Here is a 9,233-nt window from a genome sequence, read left to right on the forward strand (position 1 = left end):
ATTTTGGATATTTAAAATGTCGTCTAGTTCCAGTGTTAAATGTTCATTATAATTTAAAGTCTACGGGTCTTTGAGGATTATTATTATGCCACCACTTGAAAAGGTTCTGTTAAGAAAAATGATTAATTTTAGACTTAATACCGTTAATCTTACGCATGTGTAAAAAGGGTAGGTTTGATACTCTTGTCTTGAACCGGACAGACAGGGGTCAGAATGCAGATCACTAAATGGGGCCTTTTGAGGCCCGGCTAGAACACAGAGCCATAAATTAGCATTCCTGCAGGCAGTTGGAGGGAGACCTGCCGGAGGCCAGCATCTGCGATGGTGTGAAACTAATGCAAAATAGAAGATTGAAACCCCTTAACATTTAATTTCTAAGTATTAATACCATGTTTTTACTGAAGATTGTATTATCTCATTTTAAAACTACTATAGGATGGATGTATTTGAAAAACTGTATTATCTGTGACGATATTAGAAGCAAATGGAAATTGTTTGAATGAAAATGTTTTCTTTACTATTAGAAAATGGCTCAGGAATTATACTTTATTTTGTCCTGTGGATTTTATGTATTATTTTGGCAGAACTCAATCTTTTGGGGGGCTGACTGTGCAAAAGCAAAAACTGGGGTTTGCAAAGATAACATTTCCTTGAAAATTACCAGATGCAAGTCCCTTCGAGAACGTTAGGAGAAATAATGGAAGAGACGTCAGATTCCGAGGGTGTCTGCGAAATCTTATCTTAAGACTCTCGGCGCCGGGGACATTCGTACCTGGTATCCTCCAAGATTAACTGGTCCGCCCTTGTCTCTCGACAGAAACCAGACGCCTTTGGAACTTCGCTGTAAATTAGGAGACTTCTCAAGTTTCCCTTAGTCCCTACGGGAGTTTCTAATTGGTTAAAGAGCGGAACGCCTTAATTGAATATATTAAATTCAAGAAACACCTACTCAGTATAAAAATTCCAGGTCAGCCCAGAGAGAGAGAGAGAGAGCGGCCGCTATTTTTGCCTTTTTTGTCTTTGTTTCGTGTTGGTTTGTCTTCCCCTTGTGTGTGTCTTTATTTTTATGAGAAAATGCATATCTCTGTTCCTTGGCAGCTTTGTTGTCGATTGCTTTGTATGAGATTAAACTCTGTGATCTGTGACGTCAACACGCTTTGTTGTTGTTTCGTTTTAGCAGCACGCCGTCGCTGCACGTCGCCCACGGAGAACGTCACTCGCCGAGGACTCGGGAGATTAAAAGAGGAGAAAGCCAAACGTTTTATCCAAAGCTAGCATTAAATGATCCTCTTTTTTAATAGTTCTCAAAACAAATATATTATTATTTATCGCAATAACTTCTGGGACAATTTATCACCAGTGTAATTTGTAATCATGACAGGGTTATTTACATCTGCATGATCCTTGAAGAAAAGGATTCATAACAGAAAATAAAACACAACCACTTCATTTTCCACTCGGTTGTAAGCAACATCTTGTCTCCAGCATAAATGGAGAGTTTTCTTCCCCTTTCCTGCTGAGGATTTCTCCGGTGTTAGGCCTCTACCCTCCTCTCTTCAGTAGGGAGGCCAGGCAGCTTGTGATAACCTTGCCCTGTCATTGCGTTCTTAGAACAAATCTGCTCTTATCAGAATCTTGTAGCAGGCAGCAAATGCAATTTCCCAGCTCCCCTGGCGGGTGGCTGCCTCAAATCCTCTAAGGGCAATCTGCCTGTGTGATCTGACGTCTTTAAGAGGGACTTGAACCGGGGCGACATTAGCCCATCAGACCACCAGCTCTCCCTCTGACAAAGTGTCAGCTCGCCTCACTCTCTCTTGCGTTTTCCCTCTGATTGCCTTTTCTCTCCCTTATCCTTTCTGTGTATTAGAATCCGTCTCTTTTTTCCTCTTACTGTCTTTCTTTCTGTGTTGTGCTACTTTCCAATCCACAGATCACAGGATGCATTAGCGGCTCCTCTCGTCCATCCAGCCTGTTTTCTCTCTCCACATCCGTCCATGACGCTACGCATCCATTCAGGCAGAGTTATAGAGGATGTGGAGATGTGAGGAAACTTTCAGAAAGATTCCTGAGCAGATAAAAAAAATAAAATATGGCAACAAGGACAGGAACATCAAAGTAATTGAAACTGAGGAGATTTATATAACGTCTCTGGACAAACATTTAAAAAGGAGGTAGAGATCAGAACTAGGGGTTTATATCACAACATAAGCATTTCATATCAGTCAATATATCGATATCGATAATTATTGATTAATTTTGTGTTTTAAATATCTGAAATGCTGCCAAGCCGGTGGTGTGACATTTCCTGTTTTATCCAGTTTTCACTCCAGCCTGTTTATTTTTAAGCAGTTATGTGGAAAAACCTTAAACTGCTGCTGCGCAAGTTACTCAACAAGTTGTTGCTAGGTAACCAAAGAGAGTGAGTGAGTGAGTGAGTGAGTGAGTGAGTGAGTTGAAGCCACCAACCCTGATATTCAATCATATATATTATCTATTGATCACCTGTCTCTTATGATAGACAGGTGATTGAATATTCAATATATAGAATATTCGCTGAACTCAGATCCAGTACCGCACGGCATTCTGGGGGATGTAGGCACAGGAAAACTTGACCCACTCAACATTTCAAGGCAGGCTAAGCTAAGTGAGTGGGATCAACTAACTCGTTCGCTCCTTGGTTACCTAGCAACTCACTCACTCTTTGGTTACCTAGCAACTCACTCACTCTTTGGTTACCTAGCAACGACCTGTTGAGTAACTTCAGCAATAGCTCAAGGTTTCTCCACTACGCCTCATAGATGCTTAAAAATAAAACAGTGTGAAGTAAAAAATGTGGATAAAACAGGGAAGGTTACGCCACCAGCTCTGAAGTATTTCAGATACTTAAAACAACAAACTGATTGTGTAAATCACAATCAATAATGATCGATAGACTGATATGAAACACTTACATCCCAATACTTTTTTCAGGCATATCGTCCTGCACTTATATTTCATCTCCATTTTTTTTATCCAAAATTTTATTTCTAGATTAGTAGAATTTTTCTCAGTTGAAAAAAAGCACAAATGACAGAAAATATCTTTAAAAACTGGATTTTACTTCAGTCATTCCTTCTGTGGGTTGACCTGAATTCAAAGTCCAAATTAATAGAAGCTGTCAAACAAGATGGCTGCCCTCAAACTACAGAAACCGAAGGAATGTATTGGTGAAAAAAATATTATTATCCAAAAACTCCATCTTCAAAAAACAAGAAATCAGATTAAATCAATTTATTGCCCAGATTATCCGATCAACAGGGTCAGTTCTTCCTGTAGGAACAAACCCCGACTTCTTTGTAAAATATCTTATGAGGGGAAAAAATCACGACTGATTTCCACAGGAACCAAATCAAACTCATCATCTCTCAGCTCCCTGGTTCTGGCAATAGCATCTCTGCTGGAGTCTGACAGCAACCAGATGAAAGCCGGTGTGTTTGAGAGTCGCACAACCCTCAGAGAAATCACGCGGCGCTATTGATGAGATGCCTGCTTCAATACTTTACACCCTTGGTGGTAATGTGCTGTAATATCATGAGAAACCAAGGCAGAAAACCGAAAAATAAATGAAAATGTTTTATACAAGAGTTTCAAGCTATTTCTACAATTTGTTTGTGCTTTGAATCACAGTTTCCTGTAAGTTGTAAATAAGCTGCTGATGTTTTTGGTACAGAAACGCGACGCCTGGCTGGTAGACGTCTGCTTTCACATCTAGTTTCAGCTGCAGTCGTGGCAGAATTCAAACCTCCTGTTGTGAATCAAGCTGGTAATTGGGAAAATAATTATTTTTTTAAAATACTGAAAAGTTTGTGGGACATATTGACAGCTGAACCTGATGGATGCAGAGTTCTGTCATTCTTATGACATTTCCATTTCCATTATTGGCAAATATAATTAATAAAAAAAACATTTTTACTATAACATATTTGCTGTTCTGCCTTAACAGATGTAGGATGCGATAAAATCAGTTTTATTATTTCCAAAACTTTCTGTTATTATTTTTCAGCACTCCAATTTTTCCCTTCTAACTATATTAACCAAAAAAGTGTGTATTTATGGAGAGAATGAAAACAATTAAGTGACAACAATATTTATAATATTGTTATTAAAATAGCTTTTTTTAAAGCTGCGGTGTTTCTTTTTAGGAGCTGATATTTGCAAATTTCTGTTTATCTTCATACAACATGACGAATAAGCTCAGGTTCAGAAATAGCAAAAAAATAAAAACAGAAATTCTCACTATTGCACACACACATTTTTTGTAACATACTTGAACACACACATATTCAAGCCACTTTAATTAGAGTCTATTGGATTTTATTAAATCTTCCTTCAGCTTTCACTTCCCAGCAGCATCCATCAGAGGATTATTATTTATCTTGCTGTCAAGAACTGGCAGCGTGTGGAATCCCACTGAGACTGAGAGGAACAGTTGTGTCTACGAGATTATCAGCATTTAGAAGCGCGCCGCGTTCAGACGCATGTGAAATGAGCATGAAGGTGTCCAGGTGTAACCCAGAAAGGTACGACGGCGCGTTAGGGCCAGACAGAAAAAACAGGGGTAAACTTTAGTCAAACAAACTCAGAAATCTTCTAGAAAAGAAAAGAAACTGTGTTTGAAAAGTCAGAAATTTGCTAGAAAAAAATTCTAATATTTTGAGATTAATCTGAAATTTTCAAGAAAAAACTTGGAAATTTCTGAGTTTGAAAAGTTGAAAATTTGCTAGAAAAAAACCCCTCAGAAATTTTGATTAATCTCAGAAAATTTCTGGAAAACAAAAAAGAAAGCTTTGAGTTTGAAAAGACAAAAAAATTCCAAGAAACACCCAAAAGTTGAGATTAATCTCACATTTTCTGGGGGAAAAAATTGTTTGGAAAGTTAAAAAATTGCTAAAGGAACTAAGAAGTTTTTGATTAAACTCAAACATTTTCTAAAAAAAAAAAATTATACAATTTGAGTTTGACAAGTCAAAGAGTTGCTAGAAAAACCTGGCTTTTCAAATCTTCTGAATTTTTTTCAGTTTCTGAATCAAATTATAATTTAATAACCAGACCTTAGGAAAACATTCTGACATCCCAGTTAAATATTTCAACCTTTTAATTAAGATTTTTTGGAGAAAACGTGCAAATTTTTTGCATGTTTCACCTGTGACACTAACAGCTCAAGCTAACGTCAAAATAATGAAAACTTCTCTTTTCAGTAAATATCAGAACTGCTCCAAAATGCAGAAAGAAACAAAAAAGCAGCAACGACACAAATCAAGCAACATCTGCTGCGCCGGTTTTTAAATATCCTCTTAAAGTTTCTTCTGATTGTTACACCATAAAACATAAAACTATCGGATGAGCAAAACTGCAAACATTCAATCAAACTCACCAGTTGGGAAAAAACCTTTTCTGTCTCGGAGCTGAGCCTGTTTTCAAAATGGCCGCCGGTTCTTCTTCCTTTTTTCACGGTGGTTGGAAAGCAGTGTTTTGATGCGCATCGCCGCCATCTACCGGACTGGAGTGGTGCATGTATGCCGGTTCTTCTATAAAAGTTATTTTACGAAGAAAGTTTGTCCTCAAAAGTTTTGTTTCCTGCACGAACAACAAATGTCTGTTTAAATGCAAGACGACACAAAAACCCTGAATTAATGTTTTAGTTTTTTTACAATAACTATTTATCTTGTCATTAGGTTGGAAATCGCTTTTTTACAACATCCTCTAAAAATAATGACTCCGTCCTTTTTTTAAAAAAATTTCTTGAGTTTAATCTAAAAACTTCTTAGTTCCTTTAGCAAATTTTTAATGACTCCATTTTTCTTTAATTTAAAACCTAAAAATAGAAATACAATTGTGATTCTTTAACATAAATGACCAAATTGTCTAAATATAGCTAACAAAAGATTATAAGTTGACTTTTTTTTTGAAAGATCATTGAACATTTGTGGCTGTAAACAAGTTTTATTTAGATAGACTGACGGTGAAAAAGGCTGTTTGGATTGTTAAGGTTGGAAAGTTTTGTCCATTTTTCTTTGTGTAACGGTTGTGGAACAGGAAGTCAGGACCACCTCGGAACCAGGATTCAGGATAATTTTATTCCTGTTCAAAACAAGAACATTTTAAGCACAGCAGCTCCTGGGCTTCGGATTCTCCAAACACCCTAATCAACCAAAAGGAAAAAAAAAACAACCACGTTGATACGGAAAACTTGATGGGTGTCACCAATGTGGAAGACAAATGCCCATCATAGTGCTGCGCTAAACATGAATATATATATGTGAGTTTACAACATATTTTTAGAACTTTTTCAATATTTTAATACTCGAATGAAAGACAACTCTGTACACTTACCTCTCCCCAGCGCAGCTTGGCGCGAACTGAGGAGGGCAGCGGGAACACACAGGATGTAGCGCACAAACAGGAAGTAAGAAAATAAAAGCTTCCCCACCAAAACAAAATACAATTAAAAAACAAAGGAAAACCAATATTCATAGATGAGGATGGCCTTTTACACACTAGGGGCCAAAAATGAAAGCAAGATAAAACAGAAATAATATATTACAGACATGTCAATTCAAAGAAAATTAGTTTTGAGAAGGTTCATAAAGGAAAATAAAATAAATAAATAAAATTAATTCTGCTACATAATTACATTACATGCTACATTTGCAAAATCATAAACTAAGTCAGATTGGATGGAGGTAGACCTATTGAAGACACTAAGTTATGAAGAAAAATTAAGGTATTAAAACAATTTGTTATGTGTTCATTTATATTTTTCTACAATTGATGGGAAATAACTGTATTTCCCATCAATACAATTGAGGCTAATTTTTACTATGTGATCAAAAGTCATAAAATGATACAGTCTGTGCTCTTTTCAGAGATAACTCAAAACCATTTCTAAAGTGAAATAACAGTAACTTTTTTTTATTGATCGTCTGAATGCCTCTCAGCGCTACCATTTCTCAGCATTAAATAGGAAGCGGTTCCTCTGGGCTTTCCACCCCCTAATCTGGAGACTTCTGGGACCAGCAGGAAACTTACAGAGGAAAAACAAAAGCTGAGTCACTCGCTTTATTCCTTTGGGACTACTTAAAGTTATTTTCAGCTATAAATTTCCTCGAACTGCAGGAACCTGCTGTTGAATCCCTGAGGGACTGTGGAAAAGTGTTTGATGCTATTTCAACTATGATGGGCTTTTACAGCAGATTTTCAAGTATGACTTGTCAGAAATGACTGGACGGGATGTGATTTAAATTTAAGAGCACTCAGAATGGGAATGAATGTATGTATCCATTTATTGACCTGAATACTTCAGACTGTTTGTGACGCTGTGAATAAAAGGTATTTACCTGTTTACAGTTGTCTCCTGATTATGCGTGTCGCCACATCTAAATGTTTCAGACAACCTGAATCACTTTACTAATAACTTTCAGTTTACTAATAGGCTTCCCAAACACACCATCTATCAGATTTAGGTCAAAATTTAGACCATTTTGTTTATTTTTGCCATTTCGATGAAGATTTGTGCTTTGGATCGTTGCCCTGCTGCATAACAGGAGGTGTAAATAACCCGAAATACTTTAATTTATTTGCTTCCATATTATTTTGGTGCTTAACGCCTTAATTTAGCATTAGATATGATTAACATCCTGTTTGAGTTTGATGCTTTTATTTTGAAGGGGAAACTTCCGGCTTAACGGTTAGTGCAAATGAAGCTTAATGGCAATGAAAGTACGGATTAAACGTGAAGAAAAGGGAACGAGGTGTGATTATGATGTTAAAAGTACGTGTTTAAAATATTATGTGTGACTAAAACTGTACATTTGCTTATTTACATGCCAAAGCTGAAGTTATTCAAACGTTAACAGTCGGATGTTGGCTTTCGCTGTTCTTGTACAATGTAAGCCAAAACAAAAAAACAAAAGAAAAAGCCCAACAGGAAGTCATAATGTTGAGTTTTAATGTCATAATGACGAGAACAATTAAAGTAATAATTATGAGATTCAAAAACAATTTTGAGATAGTCTCGTAGGCTTTGTCTCATAATGACTTTGTATCTCGTAATTATGGCTTTGACAGAGAAAATCACGACATATTTTCTCTCTTTCCGGAAGTACCGGAAGTAGTCTCGAAAACTACTTCCGGTTGAGCTTTTTATTTTTTCTTTCAATGCGTAAATGGGCTTCTGTGGCGTTTACGTCCCCAGTTTTTTGGTGAAATTGAGGTTTTACATAATATGTAACACGATGCACGAGGTTTCTACTGCTTCTAAAAACAGCCCAAGCACTTTAAAAAAAGTCAATAAGTTCATGTTTTTTAGTGTCTGGAAAATGAGCCCTTTCAAAAACCTTCGGAATGTACCGTTACCTAGCAACCCAAGTGAAGCCCAGCCAGTTACCTAGCAACACAAGCCTATCTCCTGCACGTTTGGTCACTGTATGCGCTGTACAATGGCTGCTGGAATAGACAAGCCTTTAGCTGTTGACTTACCACCCAGAAACCACTTGCTGGACTCTTGTTGGTTGTGCAGGAGGCTCCACTTTTGATTCTCAAAGATGTACAGTTGGATAACTGCGCTTTTGACATTACAGTAACAAAACAACAACAATACACAAACGGGAGAAATCTGTACATTTTCACACCAATGTGTCTGGCTCAAATTAAGCACCTTTAAATGTTTGAGTCCAACTTGTTTTCTTCAGCAGTCTCCAGGTTTGACATTGACCACTGCTCTTCTTGAAGTTTTAGCCCGTAGCGCAGTGCTGATAAACAGGATCTGCTGCTGAAAATGAACTGAATCCATCAGCCCACTATTACCTGAGGTTAACTGCTGAAGCATTACCCACCAGGGTCCCTTTTCTCTTTTGATCAATTCTCTCCATACAGACCTCCACACACCCCTCCGGGCAGAACGCCATCACCGCCGAGGACTTAGTCACCCTTTAACGCGCACTCACGCAAACAGAGAGTAAAGAAATGAAATGTCAGACCTAAAGGACAAAACAAAACCAAACAGGAAGCAGTTGCGGTTACAAAACAGTCGCCAGCCTGCGCTTTTATTTTCCGCCGGTCAGAAGGTAGTTTATTTGGGTGTTGCCGTCCTGAATCTGTGTGTTTGTGTTCACCCGCCTCCCCTTTCAATAAGAGCTTGTCATAACGGGGCAGATAAAGTGCTGATATGGCTGTGGCCGACACCTCAGAGGGAC

The 9,233-nt window shown here is 37.6% G+C and overlaps 1 long non-coding RNA gene across 1 annotated transcript; it reads right to left on the reverse strand.

Moving 5' to 3' along the window:
- Positions 1–6,097: 6,097 nt before the first annotated feature.
- Positions 6,098–6,680, reverse strand: LOC114159142 (uncharacterized). The gene is made up of 2 exons (XR_003598551.1): positions 6,373–6,680; positions 6,098–6,181 (listed from the first exon to the last, which is right to left on the reverse strand). It is a non-coding gene; the product is annotated as an uncharacterized LOC114159142 (long non-coding RNA).
- Positions 6,681–9,233: the final 2,553 nt, after the last annotated feature.

The sequence above is a fragment of the Xiphophorus couchianus genome, chromosome 15, assembly GCF_001444195.1.
Source record: "Xiphophorus couchianus chromosome 15, X_couchianus-1.0, whole genome shotgun sequence".
Lineage (NCBI taxonomy): Eukaryota > Metazoa > Chordata > Actinopteri > Cyprinodontiformes > Poeciliidae > Xiphophorus > Xiphophorus couchianus.